This window comes from Orcinus orca, chromosome 6 (genome assembly GCF_937001465.1).
Source record: "Orcinus orca chromosome 6, mOrcOrc1.1, whole genome shotgun sequence".
Lineage (NCBI taxonomy): Eukaryota > Metazoa > Chordata > Mammalia > Artiodactyla > Delphinidae > Orcinus > Orcinus orca.
Genome location: NC_064564.1, coordinates 58,456,005 through 58,474,866, shown reverse-complemented (window position 1 = coordinate 58,474,866; position 18,862 = coordinate 58,456,005). Strand labels below are relative to the sequence as shown.

At 35.7% G+C, this 18,862-nt stretch overlaps 1 long non-coding RNA gene across 1 annotated transcript in view; it reads right to left on the bottom strand.

Moving 5' to 3' along the window:
- The window catches only part of LOC117203768 (uncharacterized), a 399,299-nt gene that overhangs the window by 294,270 nt on the left and 86,167 nt on the right, over positions 1–18,862 (bottom strand). Inside the window, exon 12 of the long non-coding RNA XR_007477754.1 lies at positions 353–548. This is a non-coding gene — a long non-coding RNA (uncharacterized LOC117203768). The remainder of the gene's footprint in view (positions 1–352; positions 549–18,862) is intronic.

The following is an 18,862-nucleotide window of genomic DNA, read 5'->3' as shown; positions in this document are numbered from 1 at the left end:
TCCCCAAATTTCCCTCATTTTGTGTAATAGCAAGGAACTCAAGTAATGAAAATTATACACATTTCCCAAAATGATTAAAGATAATTTTCCAAGAAAAAATGTTCCAGCTAATTATTACTCCTTAAAGGTGCCAGAAGTTCCATTTGTATTCTACTTCTTCAGTTATTTCTGATTAAATTTACTCTTTCTTAAGTACCAGCCCTGATGATAAAAATATGAGAAAATTATCACTAAATCCTTTACTATAGTGTGTCAGGTATCTATTGCTATAAAAAATTACCCCAAACTTACAACTTAAAATAACATTTTTACCTTACATTTTCTGTGCATTAGAAAATTGGAGGTGGCTTACCTTAGTGCTTCTGGCTCAGTCTCTCTCATGAGGCTGCACGGCAACACATCACCTTGGGTTGAAGTTACCTGCAGGCTTGAGTAGGGTTGGAAGATCCACTACAAAGATGATTCATTCACATGCTTTTGGCAGAAGGCCTCAGTTTTTTGCCATATGGACCTCTTCACTGGGCTGTTTGAGGGTCCTTATCACACTCCTGAGAGTAAGGGATGCGAGAGAGAGAGCAAAGAGGAAACATAATACCTTTTACGACCTATTATAGAAAATGACATACAGTCATTTCTGATATATCCTATTCATTAGAAATAAGTCACTAAGTCCATTCTATAGGCAAGGGGAGCCAAATTAAGCGCCACATTTTGAAAGAAGAAATATCAAAGAATTTGTACACATATTTTAAGACCAGCACATATGATTAATATTAAAGCAATATTGTTTTTTACTTGCACGGTATTTCAGCTTCATTAAGTCTACTTAATGAAGTAGCATGCATTCTATGGAAACTTAGTCTCCAAAATGACATTTGGGGATAAACTTCTTTTATTAGTGTGTATCTGCCTCTATTTGCAATGACTGATACAAGGGGGAGAAAAAGTACATAGCTATTGCCTCTCTCTCCTCAGCCTAAAAAGAGCATCAGATCCATTCAATCCTCTATGCAACCCTTTTACTTCCAAAGTGTAAAATATCTGGACGAGAAGACTCATCATTTGATAGTGAATACACAACAAATAAAAAGTAATGTGAATGAGACCTTCCACTGGTATTTCTGGTTGGAGGGTGTGAGGGGTATGTTTGTGGTGAAGATGTTTAAACTCTCATTTCCTCCTCCCCTCCTGCTCATTTTCCCTTCTCCCTTCTTTTTCTTTTCCTCCCCAGTGCCTAACCCCACCCCACTTCCTTTCATTGGGAAACAAGATTTCAGCTGACATACCCAGCAGAAGGGTAAGAGGGTAGCAATTCTGAGCCTGAGCTTTTAGCTGCCCTCTGCCTCAGTTTATACCAGTCATACAAATTAAGCGACTTGCTTGTTGGCCACCCGTCTATCTTGCCCTTGAGGACATTTTTTTTTTTTAATAGTTTTAAATTATTTATTTATTTTTGGCTGTGTTGGGTCTTTGTTTCTGTTCGAGGGCTTTCTCCAGTTGCGGCGAGCAGGGGCCACTCTTCATCGCAGCCTCTCTTGTTGAGGAGCACAGGCTCCAGACGCGCAGGCTCAGTAGTTGTGGCTCACGGGCTGTGTTGCACCGCGGCATATGGGATCTTCCCAGACCGGGGCTCGAACCCGTGTCCTCTGCATTGGCAGGCGGATTCTCAACCACTGTGCCACCAGGGAAGCCCCAGGACATTTTTCTTTTAACCACTTCTAAGCTGTCTGCAGGTCAGGATCCTGGTTGAAACTCCGACCTTTGCCTCTTATGACAGCAAATGCACACATTTTGCTCTTCACCTCTACTCTGCTGTCTCAGGGTCTTTCATCCCCAGTAGCATCAAGGAGCTCAGTTCTTTAATGGCATCTTCTCCAGACCCTCTGCAGAACATAACTGGCTGGTGGGTTTTCTAGCTTTGTATAATATACCTTCTCTAACAGGTCAAGTTCTCTAAGATGCTGTCTTTGGCCAAGACATCAAGTAGCCGAGCAAGTGAGAGCTGCGTGGAAGGAGGGAGAAGAAGTAGATCTGAGTAACAAAGCACTTCTACAGGTACTATGCTCCCTGAAATAGGCACAATTAAAGTATCATGGAAGCTAAGAAGGGAACAAGGGAGCTTTGTAAATAAAGGATGTTGTAGCATAGATGTAGAAAAGCATAATTTTTAAAACTGAAGTATAGTTGATTTACAATGTTGTGTCAGTTTCTGGTGTAGAGCAGTGATTCAGTTATACGTGTATGTATATTCTTGTTTATATTCTTTTCCATCACAGTTTATTACAAGATATTGAATATAGTTCCCTGTGTTATACAGTAGGACCTTGTTTATCTATTTCATATACAGTAGTGGGTATAATTTATCCTTCCCTTCCCCCTTTCCCCTTTGGCAACCATGAGTTTTTTGGGGTTTTTTTTCCCCTATGTCTGTGAGTCTATTTCTGATTTGTAAATAGGTTCATTTGTACAGCAAAGTGATTCAGTTATACATATCCTTATATTCATTCTTTTTTAGATTTTTTTCCTCTTATACGTTATTCACAGAATATTGAGTAGAGTTCCTTGTGCTATACAGTGTGTCCTTGTTGGTTATGTATCGTATATATAGCAGTGTGTATATGTTCGTCCCAAGCTCCTGATTTATCCCTCCCTCCCATGATTCCCCTTTGGTAACCATAGGTTGTTTTTGATATCCGTAAGCCTGTTTCTGTTTTGTAAATAAGTTCATTTGTATCGTTTTTAATTAGATTTCACATATATGTGATATATATTTGTCTTTCTCTGACTTACTTCACTTAGGATAATGATCTCCAGGTCCATCCATGCTGCTGCAAATGGTATTATTTCATTCTTTTTTTATGGCTGAGTAATATTCCATTGTTGTGTGTGTGTGTGTGTGTGTGTGTGTGTGTGTGTGTGTGTCACATCTTCTTTATCCATTCATCTGCTGATGGACATTTAGGTTGCTTCCATGTCTTGGCTACCGTAAATAGTGCCACTATGAACACTGGGGTGCATATATCTTTTAGAATTAAAGTTTTCTCCAGATATATACCCAGGAGTGGGATTGCTGGATCATATGCTAATTCTATTTTAAGTTTTTTAAGGAACCTCCACACTGTTCTCCATAGTGGCTGCACCAATTTACATTCCCACCAACAGTGGAGGAGGATTTCCTTTTCTCCACACCCTCTCCAGCATTTATTATTTGTAGACTTTTTAATGATGGCCATACTGAGTTTTTTGACAAGTAAGAATGAATAGTTCATTTGGTCTGGAATTTAAAAAATCAATGAAAGGGTATAAGTGACATATGCCAGCAGTATAGCATGTATAAGTGAGAAATAAGGCAATTGGATCAAGGTGTGAAGGGCTATGGTTAACAGAGGAAGGAGCTTGGGCTCTATTTAGTAGTCAATAGGAAACTTTTTTGAATTGAAGATGACACAAAACATTTTTCTGATATATTCAAATATAATCTAATGATGGCTCAATTTCAGTTTATAACACATCTTCATATGTTTTAAAAGATGTTTCCAGGGCTTCCCTGGTGGCGCAGTGGTTGAGAGTCTGCCTACCGATGCAGGGAACACGAGTTCGTGCCCCGGTCCGGGAAGATCCCACATGCCGCGGAGCGGCTAGGCCCGTGAGCCATGGCCACTGAGCCTGCACGTCTGGAGCCTGTGCTCCGCAACGGGAGAGGCCACAACAGTGAGAGGCCCGCGTACCGCAAAAAAAAAAAAAAAAAAAAAAAGATGTTTCCAATACTTTTACCTCCTCTATTTCTTCTTTCCTTGTACATTATATACATTGCACACTTCTTTAATAGCAGCAAAAAAAAGAATTGAGTGCCTGGTTGCCTCATGAAAAAGGGATTTGCATAGTAACAGCCTTCCAGGAACAATATATTTGGCAGTTTTGAATAAGCAATAACATGTGATCATTTTCATAATGTTCTCCAATTATCTTAGAAGTATAAAAACCATTACTTGAGTCATTGAAGTTAGAATGAACATTAGGGAATTCACTCTAGGCAGATAATGTTTCCGTTGGCAAAATGCTGAAACGGTTGATCTCATAATTATGTAACTCCTCATTTCTATTTAGCTAAACTTTATTTAAATTAATATGCCTTTTGCCTGTTCCCTTGGAATACCAACCTCTGAAGACATTTGGTAGCTACACGGTGTAATCTAACAGAGCACTGACTGAATTTCTATGTCTTCTGGTTCTGCCTTTAGTTCAGGATGTGCTGAGGTAACTTCCTATAACTCCATCTCTGCTTTACTTTGGAACACCATGATAATCAGCAATTTCTAAAAACTGCTTTCTAAATGGTAAGACATGGGGTATTTCAACATTAAGAGTAAGAAAACTAACAGTGCCAGCAAGTTTACTTTCTCATGCTCTGTTTCTCATAACTGGAACCAAAGCATGATTCAAGTTGGAATATCTTGACAAATTACCTGCTTATTTTACATTTATTAATAATAATGGCATACATGCCAGAACAAGGTTCTCAGGTTTGTCCCTTCCCACATTTACCCCTTGTGGGGAGACGATCTGTTAGCATACTGACATCAAAGCTGTACAATGAGAAGCTGTCTGTACTGATATATTAGCAAGAATATAACTTGTTTTATTAGCATTTCATCCTGAAGATACAACTTGCTGAGAAACAGAACTTGCATATATAACTTCAAGGAATGAAAGCTTATCAGAAGGGTAGTGGCAGTGGGGAGCCTATCAAGAACGGAAACAAGTCTTGGACTGTAAGGCAGCCAGAAATACACAGTAAGAAATGTCTGCATGATCCTCTGGACAGTAAGTGTACACCTGACGAACTTCCAGGAAATTGAGGTCCTTCCTGGAGATGTTTTTTACCATATGGGTATACAGGCAGAGTCTCACTTACTTATATAGTGCTTTACAGTCCCTGAAGCACATTCACACATTTATCTCCTCTGACCATTACGATAACCCCATAGCATAGGAAGAATAGGGATGATTCCACCATATACAGATGGGAAAAGTGAACCAAACAACTTATCCAAAATGAAGTAATTACTAAGTAGCAGCAGAATCAATATTAAGCTGAAGTCACCTCTTTCAAACTGTGCTAATTTCACTCTTCCATACTCTCTCTGATTTTGAGACTTCCATTATTTGATTGACTTAAATTGTTAAGTTAGTAGAAAAGGCAGATCTCAGATTCTCTTCTGCTTATCCTTTGAAAAGTAACAATTTAAGGGATGATTTAGTCCTTTTGATTATGTCACTCTTTTCAAGATCAGAAACAAAAAACCAAATCAAAATCCCCAACTTAAAATGAAAACCTCCACAGAGCATCACACTATTTGCTGTTTTCCCCAAATTGTGACTCTGATCGTAATTTTTCAAAACAGCTGGTCTGGACTCATCAAAATTGCATCACTAAAGACGACAAAAGGAGTGACTACTTTGGATTAATGGAGACAAAGATATACGGCATCTTAAATGCCGTGTATGTCTGTACCCTGGATCAGGTAGGAAAAAAACATTGTTGGGACAACTGGAGAAATTTGAATAGGGACTTTACATTTGATATTATTGTAGTGAGGTAAAATTCCCTGAGAGTGATGATGGAAAGTAGGAGAGTGCCCTTAAAAGCTAGACGCTGACGTATATCGAGATGAAGCTTCGTGATGTCTACAAAGTACTTACAAATGGTTCAGTGAAAATTATATAAATATGTCCATGTATACAGACACACACAAGTGTGTGTGTGTATGTGTGTGTGTGTATGTGCATGTGCATGGAGAGAGAGAAAGCAAATGTGGCAAAAAGGTAGCACATGAGTCCAGGCAAAGGATGATATATGGATAGATTTTGTACTATTCTTTCAACTTTTCTGTTGGTCTGAAATCTCAACACAAGGAGTATGGCAAAAATAGAAACACAACCACAATAAGTTTTTTTTTTAATAAACTGTTAAATTGATTTGCTTTATAGTAATTTTGTATAAATTATCAATAATACTTGGAAATTTGATGAAGATGCTACATAGTGTTGGATTTCTGTACAAATGGGCAAAACGTACTTTATGCCTTAGGAGAGTCTTACTTTAGATTGTTATTTATAGCATGAGTATTAAGCTTTTACTTTAGTAGTAAAAAAATAAATAAATAAAAATATGGGAAGAGGAATGAGAGAAAAAAGAAAAAGGAAAAAAGAAGGAAAAGTATATTTCTGTGTTTTCATTTATTAGTTCTATATCTAGCTAAATTTCAGCGATTTTTCAAGGATCATCTCCGATACCACTTACTACAAAAGGCCATAAATAAAGGCCCGTATCTTCCTGCCTTTCCCTCTTTCTTTCTACCCTTGGGATTCTCTGCCACCTTATGATATAGTCCCTATGACACTGGGCATAAAGTGAAGTGGTTAAAAATTCTATTTGCAGCTACTGTTGCTGAGGAAACTTTGAATGACATAACCAGATATTTCTGGCTAAATTCTGGCTGTATTAGATTACACCTCCTCTTCTAGCAATCCCACAGCATCTTTCACCTCCATTCACATGCCTGGAAGTTTTTGTTTTGTAACTGAGAAATGAAAAAAAAAAAAAAAAAGAAAGGTCCAGAAAAAAAGTAGGGAGAATGGGTAGGAGGCTCTGTTATTTATTCCCTCTTCAGCCCTCTGGTCAGAGCTTGACAAGTATTAAGTCCCAAAATCCATAAGTTTTCAAAACTCTTCAATAAAAAAAAAAAATTTGAGTCTCTAAGAACAAGAAGGGATAAGCTGAGGAGGTGACTGGCACAGAAGGGGACGAAGGACCTCCCTTGTACCTCTGAATGGAATCCAGAACCCTGCTGGCATCATGAAAAAGAAAGAGAGGGAACATCGAGAAACAGAACTGTGACCCGAACATTGGCGTTGGCATAACTTATGAGGATTTTCTGAGTAACTTTACAGGTAAAGGACAGGGACTAATGGAAATCAGAGCAAAAAAGAAAGAAGAGGAAAGACATGACTACATGACTGCAGCTAACAGAGGGATCTGTGGGCACATATAAGGTGCTCCTTTGGGGCCTCCTCTGCAGAGGTCCTGCTTTCATTTGGGTGTAGGCTAGCTACAGAACAAACCTTTGTGTGACGGTGATGTCACGCCGCAAGAACCAGGATCCCATATAATGGCTGGGTTTTATTTTTAACTCAAGTTCCCAATGGGAATTTGCTTTTCCCACCGACATAAGTCCTCCTATCTCCAGAGAATTAAGAGAACAACGAACCTGCTGGGAAAATGTCTCCATCTGAGTGCAGAAACACACAGAAAATTCTAAAAAGGTGGGGAGGCCAGAGAGCTGCAGCCTGCACAGAATTATTATTAACAAATTTAGCAAGAAGTCATTATTCAGCGGAATCTATTAAAAAGAAGAATATCCTCCAACATCACTGATAAAGCCTCCTTAAATAAAGACGGTACTTAGAGCAGTTGCAAAGTCAGAAAGAAACGACCTCCTGGGGTTACAAAGAAAGGTCTCAAAGCACGAGGCTGACATCCCAGAAACAACAGAAACATGGAACACACCAGAACAAAACCCAAAAGCGAGAAAAGGAACTCTTCCTTGAAAAGCATTACAACATGTGACCTAGGGGTTAAGAAAAGAGCCTCGACAACCAGACTGCCTGGTTTTGAATTCTCGCTGTGCCATCGATCATCTGTGTGGCCTCAGAGAACATATTTACGCTTTCAGTGCCTCAGTCTCCTCCTCTGAACAATGGATGTAATAATAGATTCTGCCTCGTGGTTTGTTGTGAGAATTAATTTTTCTAAACAGTGCCTGTTCGGAAATAAGTGATGGCTCTTATTAGATATTAAATATTGTTGGTGACAAGTAACTAGGCATTGAATATTTTCAAACATCACCTCTTTCTGGAAGAGTGGGGGAGCCTTAAATAATCTTGGCAGAACCTATTAAATGTCTACAGTGTGTGGCAGTACATGGAAACTACCATGGAGAAGGGGAATGCTATGACAGTTTCTGATGATCCCCTTCTCTAACAATGTCCAGACCTCCATTTACATCTTTGCAAGCTTGGGATGTACCTGAGGCAAGGGTCAGATGCATTTTGGTGCAAATGAGTTAGGCTCTGTCTCATTTGCCCTTCCTTATTTTCTACCGTATTTGACTTCGCTTTCAGTACATAAATTAAGTAGATCTAATATCCCAATCTTCAGGAAAGATAGAAAATTAAGTAGATCTAATATCCCAATCTTCAGGAAAGATAGAAAATTAGCAGAGTGAGATTTTGAATATTTGCTAAGTACAATTAGATACATGCTGATTGAGTTTAATAAAAGGTGAGATATCCTACTGTTCCAGTTATCTCTAGCTGCACAGCAAACCAAATAAATAAATAAAACCCTAGTGGTGTAGAATAACAACCACCATTTATTAGTATTATCTTCCACAGTTCTGAATATGGGCTCGGCAAAGTAGCTTTCCATCATGTGGTGGCTGTCATACAGTGGTGAGGCTGAATTCATCTAGATGACTTTCTCACTCACCTGTTTGGTGACTGACGCTGGCTGTGTGCTGTAACTTCAGCTGGAACCATCTACCTGAACACCTACACATGGCCCCTCCCACCATGGAGGCTGGATCCCAACAGCAAGTCTCAAGAGACTGAGAACCAGGTGGACACTATATTCTTTTTTTTTGGTCTAGCCCCGGAAGTTAAGTTACTTTCCTCTCATTTTACAAAATCCAACCCCTTTTAGATTAAGGAAAACAGACTCCATAAGATCACTGCAAGAAACTTTTAAACGGATGGAATTTTAATGTAGCAACAATAACATGGGAAAATAAAGAACTCCCAAGACATCTAAGAAAACAGGAAATTTGGGATCCTTAGAAAAATAAAAGGGCTTACACAACGTGTGTGTATGTGTGCACTCGTGCACACAACTATCAGTGGAGTTATGCATAAACTCAGGCTGATTATTGTAATCACTCTACAGCCTCATGAAAGAACACATTTTAGACAGATTATCCTTCCTTTACTCTGTATTAAGTGAAAAAGGATGAATTAAGCCAAGGCAAATAAAGTTTTGAAGAATATATCATTTCTGTAAATGGAAAATATATATGCTTCTGGAACTTCTGAAGACAGCGACAGGAGAAGCATCAAGAAACCCTTGTAAAGTTTTAATGAAATTGAATCATTTTTCCAAGCAATAGCAAGGAAAAAAATAGGAAAATGTCAAATTTTGATAGGAATATATATATAATCCTGCTAATTTAAGGAAAACATTTATGAATCAGTTCTCTTCTGAAGCCTTCTCCATCATTATCATTTGGCCATCTCTCTTTGGGCATCTAGACCCTGGCATAGCATTGTATTTAGAATTTTAGTTCTGTGGACGGTGTTGAGGCCAATTCACATTTTACAGCCCAACTGCCAAAGAAAAATTCTCTCCCAGGTAGCCTTGTTTTTCAAAGTGTTGAGAACTTCAGATCCAGTGACCACTGAAATAAGTCATTAGTCTACTGGGTGTGGGGAAGGTGGTCTGGAGAACTTATTCAATAGCATACCTAGAAGCAGGCCCCAGAACTTGCTAAAAACTTGCTATGTAGGTACTCTGTTAGGTTTGTCACATGACAGCCCAGCTCCAGGTCTGGGAGACAGCGGCCAGGGCAAGTATGATGAAGTTAATATAAATTCTCAAAAACTAACTGTCTTCCTCAAACAATTAGAATAGAATGTTTTGTGTTCAAAGACCTACATGGGCCTTTAAAATAATGTAGCAATACAAGAGAAATGCAGCCAAGTGCTGAGAAGAAAACCCTTCCCACCCAAATATGCTGACTTTTAGGAAAGACAGAAAATACCTGCTTTAGATACAAACAAGACTAAAAATAGTTATTGTAATAAATAAGAGAAAAAAGCAATAAGAAGACAGTGAAACTACATTGCAATAACAGAAGTAAAATCAGTGTTGAAAGCAGTAAATAACCTGAGATTGTGAACACCAAAAGGAGATTGAAGAGGCTAAAATGAATGAGTACATTCAGAAGGCAGATGATATTAGTACAGATTGAGAAAGATGAGAGTTCATCTGTAAGTAACAAGTATTCTTCCCAGAAAGGAAGCAACGATGAAAATCTAACAGAGAAACCCTCATATTGGAAATTGAGAGGACTCACAGTATTTGAGGAAAGTAACTGAATAGAGATTAACTCCAACATATGATCTAATGAAAATTTACATTTTGAGAATGAAGAATACATCCTGAAATCTTTCATTCATAATAAAAGAAAAAGACACTATATTTTTACTTCAATAATAAAATGATACCAAAGAAAATGCTCCCATGAAGTTTAGAGAAAAAATAATGATGCTACAAGGATTACATACCCAGTCAATGTAATAATTTCAGATGTGAATAAAAAGACAATTTCAGATATGCTACCCAGGTTATTATTTTAAACGGCTTATGCAATTTTATCAAAGTAAGAAGAACTGAATTTAGAAGTCACTGAAGATTGGGAAGTTGTAGTAGCAAAAAGATGGTAGTAAGCATTAAAAACAAATATAGATAAATTATATGGAAAAATTAAAATTATACACTAAAAACTGAAGCTCATAAATAGTATCATGCCTATAATGAAATATGTAAAATTTTAATAACTATTAAAATTATGTAAAAAATTAATGTGATCTGTACCAAGATTAAATAGTAATCTGAAATTAAAATATAGCACTACATTCCTAACATTTCATTAAGTAGAGTACAAACTAACATTTTAATAATTAGGTTAGTATAGATTTGTGATAATTTAGACCAAATGTTTATCTTCCAAACCACAAAAGAAATAAAAGCAGATAAAGCATTTTCTAGCCAGAGAAGTACTAAGTACTAAGTAAACTTTAAATGAAAACAATAAAATAAATCATAATATAAATTGACAAAAATAAGACACTGTCTGGATAAGTCAGGTTGGCTTTAAAACAGCATCCACTAACTTGCTATAAACAGAGGGACACTCAGAACAGAATGATACAGAAAGGCTTTGAATTAACAGATGAATAAATTCATCCGAGCAAACATGAACATATAGTAATCAAGGTAGAATTAAAAGCAATAAAGCTTAAACCAGGATAAAAGGGCTGTTTTATATTGATAAAGTCAGTTGAACTTTTAATCAAGGGGAAATAAACAGAAATACAGTGGAATTTTAAAATACTATCAGCTCATAAGAAGTCATACAAGTAAAATGTATGTAATATTACGATATTTAAATAATGGAGTAATATCAAGTTGTTTACCTTACAGAGAATACCTCTTTTTTGAATATTTGGAAATACTCTTCTATCATCTACAAATAATAATTATATAAGATACCATAAAATATATTTAAAAATGTATCCTCAAATAATTTATTTGACAAATTCTCATATCACATTTAATAAAGATGGAGGTTAGTCATGTATATAAAAAATATCAAACAATAAAGAATTTTTTTTAAGCACTGAACACTCACAAGTAATATCTAGGAGATGATGCAAGAACATTATTTAGAAAATAATCAAAGGAGTATTATATTACAAACCAGTGTTATTGTTGACTACAGTAACAAACAAATGTATGTCCTCAAATTATTTTATTACAAAAATAAAGAAATCACAAAAAGGACAGTCAACCTGAGAAAATATGAAAAAGGAAGTAATAAAAGATAAAAAGAGAAATAAATTAATCTAGGAACTGAGGGAAGAACTAACATAATAAAGTTATAGTAAAACTAATGTGAAAGAAAACCAGGAGTTAATAAAAATCTGAATATAAAAGGAGAAGAAATGAAGAGTACAAAGTATGATTTTAAATGTATAAGCAAATACTAATATAAAAATCTGTCATAAAGAGACAGAAGAATCTCCTATGGAATAAGGACATATGGAAAATATAAAACAAAATAAATATTCACAATATCCAGGGACTATATCAGTTAATACTCAAACATCCATATGAAGTGAATCAGGAAAATAATTTATAGGCTAATAAGAAAAAAATCATACTTATGTAAACGAAAAAAATCCATTCATAAGAGTCAAGATCCATGCCTAATAATAGTACTATTAAAAATTGGGATAGAAGGGTATTTTTCTCAATATCAAACATCTTTATTCAAAACAGATAATTAACATTATATATGATTTAACAATAGCGTTATTCCTAATATAAAAAGCAACACAGCAGATATGTTCTCTATCATTTATAAGTAATATTGCTTTGATGATCTGATTAACAGGGCTTGATGCAAAATTAAAAAGCATAAATTATTGAAAGGAAGAAATACAGTTATATGTAATCATCTACATATGGTTGACTGCATCTCTAGAAAACCCAAAGGAAGTAACTAAAATCTATTAAAATTAAATAATTTGGCAAGGTGACAGGACAGGGCTTTCCAAATTTAAAAAAATCTCCAATACATTTCTGCTTTAAATTTTCTCCTTTAAACATGGCCTGCACATTTAAATATGCATAAATATGGGGAGGCTATGATATATTGCTGCTTGGGGCCCATACAAAATTTAGAAAACTCTATTAGTTTCCTAGAGCTTCCATAACAAATTACCATAAACTTGGTGACTTAACACAACAGAAATGTATTCTCTCCCAGTTCTGGGGGCCAGAAGTCTGAAGCAGGACCATGCTCCCCAGCAAGTCTCTAGGGAAGAAACTTTCCTTCCTCCTCTAGCTTCTGGTGGTTGCCAGTCATCCCTGGCATTCATTGGCTTTTAGCTGCATTGCTCCAATTTCTGCCTTCATTTTCACATGGCTTTCCTCCCTCTTTGTGTATCTATATCTCTGTACCTCTCCTTATAAGGGTCCCAGTCATTTGCGTTTAAGGCCCATCCCAATCCAGTATGATCTCATCTCAGCTTGATTACATCTGCAAAGACCCTATTTCCAAATAAGGTCACATTCACAGGTTTTGGGTGAATACAAATTTGGGGGAACAGTATTCAACCCAGTACAGAAAGCATCACTAGGTGGTAGTCAAAAAGGAACAAATTTCCAGTTATAAGACAAAATAATTCCTGGGGATGTAATATACAGTATGGTGAGCATAGTTAACAATATTGTATTGCATATTTGAAAGTTGCTGAGAGTAGATCTTAAAAGTTCTCATCATAAGAAAAAAAAATTTTGCAACTATGTGGTAATAGATGTTAACTAAACTTATTGTGCTAGTTATTTCACAATATATACATATATCAAATCATTAATTTGTACACCTAAAACTAATACAATGTCAATTATATCTCAATTAAAAAGAAGAAAACGTCCCCAGTCTGCTTCAATTCCACCTATTTTCATGTATATCAATCAAATCTCTTGGCTTTGAAACTTGCTCTCAGTTTCCATCTAAGCTCAACTTTCCATGAGGTCACTTGTGTTTGTATTATTTACAATAGCCTGGACTTTGACTATCTAGATGGAAGTCCCCACATTTGTATATCAGGGCAAGAAAAATACAACTTTAAGAAAGAGACAACTGTCTTACTTTTTTTTGTTTGTTTTTTTACTAGTGGGTCTTAACCTTCACTGTGCATCACAACTACCTGGTGAAATTTTAAGAGCACAGTTGCCTGGGTTCTCATTCTGCCCTCCCAGACTCTGATTCCATCAGATGGAAGTGGGGTCTAAGCATTTTCAAGAGCTCCCCACCGCATATGATTCTAATGTACAGCTGAGGTTGAAAGCCACTATCTTATACCTTTAACTGTGCCTCCAGTACACAATGAACAGAATGATCATTTAGAAAATGTGGTCAATGTAGATTCATAACAGTGTCGGAATACATAAACTCAGTCCATATAATTAGCATATTAAAATATATTTAATGAGTATATAAAAAGTACTAATAATTGTCCTGTTATATACATATACAGTATACATTATAACATATACATTATGTAGTATATAAACACATATACACATATATATTAGATCGATGGCCTCAAATTGCTGATCATCTGTTCTCAATGGAAGTTCGCTATAACTAAGATTCTAAATAATCAGCTAAGGTTATAGGGGAGCATTTAACCAATCGCTGATCTGTAACACACTATATGGATTGCTGGTATTGAGGAAAGGTGGAAATCAATGGTGGCTTCAGTGCTAGGGAAGGTGTTTAGCATTAAGATGGACTGTAAGAGGGTAGGGAAGGCAAAACATAGTCATATTAGTATGGCTAAATAGTCAAATCTTTTATTTGCACAATAAAAAATTAAGTATTTATAGCTAAAATCATTGATAAATAGGAAAGAGTCCCTGCCCTCTAGGAACTCAGTTTAGTGAAGGAAGCAGTCATGTAAAACAAAACAAAAATTAAAAGGCAATGTATTATATAGAAGTAACATTAAGAATATACTAAAATTTAAAATGTGAATACCCTCCAAACTAGAAAACCCATTTAGGGAACTCTAATGAAGTACAGTTCTATGTCAGTATATTTGTACAAGAATATTTATGTGCACATTATTAACAGGGAGGGGAGGGAGGAAAAGAAAAGAAAAGAGAAGAGAAAAACATACATCTCCACTAGTAAAAGGCAGATTGAGTAAATTATGGAGCATTCATCTACAGAAAGAATGAGTAACATTCATGAAAATCAAGTGTAACATAAAGCATATTACATGACCATATTTTGTTAAAAAATAAGAAATATTTTCTTAACTTACTTATATTAGCACAGAGACAGAAGAGTTCAAAGCTAGTTGCATTGTGTATACTTCATTACCTTTTTTCAAGTATATATATATATTTTTCGCTTTTGACAAAAGATGTATTACTTCTGTAATTTAAATATTTAATACATTTAAATAAAAACACGCACTGTGATAGAAATGTATTCTTACTGAGGTACGTACTATGTACCTATGAAAGCAATTATATTTTATGTGGTTACATCTATTTTAAATTGACTGGGACTGTTGTATAGAGACCAATAGAATCATAAACTATTTTTATATCCATATCAGCTGAGAGAGGAGATAATAAAAATATAAAATACCATTTTCAAGAGAATTTGCATATGAGAGGAGATGGAAACTAGATTCAAGATACTTTATTTTGTAAATTGGTGATTTTCACCCAAGATTGAAATCTTTCACCCAAGATTGAAATCATATGGGTCTCATTGTTCTTTCTTCCAAAATATAATGTTTTACCTGTCCATCTTTTTCATCATGACTAAACCATTCAATTTACTGTTGGTGTGTGTGATCAAAGTGCACTGATAGTGAAACACATGAGTGATTTATAAAAAGTCATCAGAGATTTATACATATATTCTAAGAATGACCCTTGTTCCAGAAGCTTCAGCCCCTTCTCAGTCCTGAGAGCCAGCAGTGAGCCAAAGAGATTCACCCAAGAGCATTAAGCTGAGAAAGAAGCAGGAAGAAAAACCCTGAATAATTGCTCCATGACACAGTTATTTATTTTTTCAGAGGTTGTGCCCCTCAATGAATGCTTAAGTGCATGACAATTAGTATCTCACCAGCATCCTTCAAGGCATGGCCATGTTATGACAGAATTTCAGTAACAAATTAAAAGAGTCCACTGTTCAGATTTGATACAGAAGTCAAAAGTTTTACAGAAAACCAAAAGCTAAGAGAATTCAGCACCACCAAACCAGCATTACAACAAATCCTAAATGAACTTCTCTAGGTGAAAAAGAAAAGGCCACATCTAGAATCAAGAAAGTTATGAATGGGAAGCTCACTGGTAAAGGCAAACATAAAGTAAAGGTAGGAAATATTCCACACACAAATATATCAAAACTATCAATCATGAAAAGAAGAGAGGAATAATGCAGGAAATGCATTTGAAATTAAGAGATCAGAAACTTAAAACAATCTTGTACAGATACAGACTGCTACATCAAAACCTCATGGGAACCACAAACCAAAAATCTGTAATAGATACACTCACACAAAAGAAAAAGCAATCCAAACACATCACTGAAGATACACATCAAATCACAAGAGAAGAGAACAAAAGAGGAAGGGAAGAAAAAAGACCTACAAAAACAAATCCAAAACAATTAACAAAATGGCCATAAGAATATTCATATCGATAAGTACCTTAAACGTAAATAGATTAAATGCTCCAACCAAAAGGCATAGACTGGCTGAATGGATACCAAAACAAGCCCCATATATATGCTCTCTACAAGAGACCCACTTCAGATGAAGGGACACATAAAGGCTTAAAGTGAGGGGATCAAAAAGGTATTCCATGCAAATGGAAATCAAAAGAAAGCTGGAGTGGCAATACCCACATCAGACAAAATAGACTTTAAAATAAAGAATGTTACAAGAGACAAAGAAGGGCACTACATAATGATCAAGGGATCAATCCAAGAAGAAGATATAACAATTGTAAGTATCTATGCACCCAACATAGGAGCACCTCAATATATATAAGGCAAATGCTAACAGCCATAAAAGTAACATGATAATAGTGGGGAACTTTAATACCCCACTTTCATCAACGGACAGATCATCCAGACAGAAAATCAATAAGGAAACACAGGACTTAAATGAAACATTAGACCAAATGGACTTAATTTATATTTTTTTGCATAAATAAAGTTTTATCAGAACACAGCCACATCCCTCCGTTTGTGTTGTCTGTGGCTGCTCTCTGCTACAACAGGCCGACCCCAAAGCTGGAAATAATATTTATAGAACATTCCATCTGAAAGCAGCAGAATACACTTTCTTCTCAAGTGCACATGGAACATTCTGCAGGATAGATCACATCTTGGGTCACAAATCAGCCTCAGTAAATTTAAGAAAACTGAAATCATATCAAGCATCTTTTCCAACCACAGCGCTGCGAGATTAGAAACCAATTACAAGAAAAAAAACTAAAAAACACAAACACGTGGAGACTAAACAATGTGTTACTAAACAACCAATGGATCACTGAAGCAATCAAAGAGCAAATCAAAAAATACCTAGGGACAAATGACAACAAAAACACGATGGTCCAAAACCTATGGGATACAGAAAAAGCAGTTCTAAGAGGAACATTTATAGCAATACAACCTTATCTCAGGAAACAAGAAAAATCTCACATAAACAACCTAACCTTATACCTAAGGCAACTAGAGAAAGAGGAACAAAGAAAACCTAAAGTTAGTAGAAGGAAAGAAATCATAAAGATCAGAGCAGAAATGAATGAAATACAGATGAAGAAAACAATAGCAAAGATCAATGAAACTAAAAGCTGGTTCTTTGAGAAGATAAACAAAATTGACAAACATTTAGCCAGACTCATCAGGAAAAAAAGGGAGAGGACTCAGATCAATAAAATTAGAAATGAAAAAGGAGAAGTTACAACAGACACCACAGAAATACAAAGGATCATAAGAGACTGCTACAAACAGCTACATGCCAATAAAATGGACAACGTAGAAGAAATGGACAATTTCCTAGAAAGGTACAATCTCCCAAGACTGATCAGGGAAGAAATAGAAAACATGAACAGTCCAATCACAAGTACTGAAATTGAAATTAAAATTGAAACTGTGATTTAAAAACTCCCAACAAAAATAAGTCCAGGACCAGATGGCTTTACAGGCAAATTCAATCAAACCTTAAGAGAAGAGCTAACACCTATCCTTCTGAAACTCTTCCAAAAAACTGCAGGGGAAGAAACACTACTCTCAAGCTCATTCTATGAGGCCACGACCACCCTGATACCAAAACCAGAAAAAGATACCACAAAAAAAGAAAATTACAGGCCAGTATCACTGATAAACATAGACACAAAAATCCTCAAAAAAATACTCAGCAAACTGAATCCAACAATACATTAAAAGGATCATACAGTATGATCAAGTGGGATTTATCTCAGGGATGAAAGGATTCTTCAATATCTGCAAACCAATCAGTGTGATATGCCACATTAACAAACTGAAGAATAAAAACCATATGATTATCTCAATAGGTGCAGAAAATGCTTTTGACAAAATTCAACACCCATTTATGATAAAAACTCTCTAGAAAGTGGGCATAGAGGGAACATCCCTCAACATAATAAAGGTCATATATGACAAACATACAGCTAACATCATACTCAACAAGGAAAAGCTGAAAGTACTAAAATACTTTCAGTATTTCCTCTAAGATCAGGAACAAGACAAGGATGTCCACTCTTGCCACTTTTATTCTATAAATATAGTTTTGGAAGTTCTTGCCACAGCAATCAGAGAAGAAAAAAAAATAAATCAAAATTGAAAAAGAAGTAAACTGTCACTGTTTGCAGATGACATGATACTATACATACAGAATCCTAAAGATGCTACCAGAAAACTACTAGAGCTAATCAATGAATTTGGTAAAGTAGCAGGATACAAAATTAATGCACAGAAATCTCTTGCATTCCTATACACTAATGATGAAAAATCTGAAAGAGAAATTAAGGAAACACTCCCATTTACCATTGCAACAAAAAGAATAAAATACCTAGAAATAAACTAAGGAGGCCAAAAACCTGTCCTCTGAAAACTATAAGACACTGATGAAAGAAATCAAAGAAGACATAAACAGGTGGAAAGATATACCATGTCCTTGGATTGGAAAACTCAATATTGTCAAAATGACTATACTACCCAAGGCAATCTACAGATTCAATGAAATCCCTATCAAATTACCAATGGCATTTTCCACAGAAGCAGAACAAATTTTTTTTTTTTAATTGTATGGAGAAACAAAAAACTCCGTATAGCCAAAACAATTTTGAGAAAGAAAAATGGAGCTGGAGGAATTAGGCTCTCTGACTTCAGACTATACTACA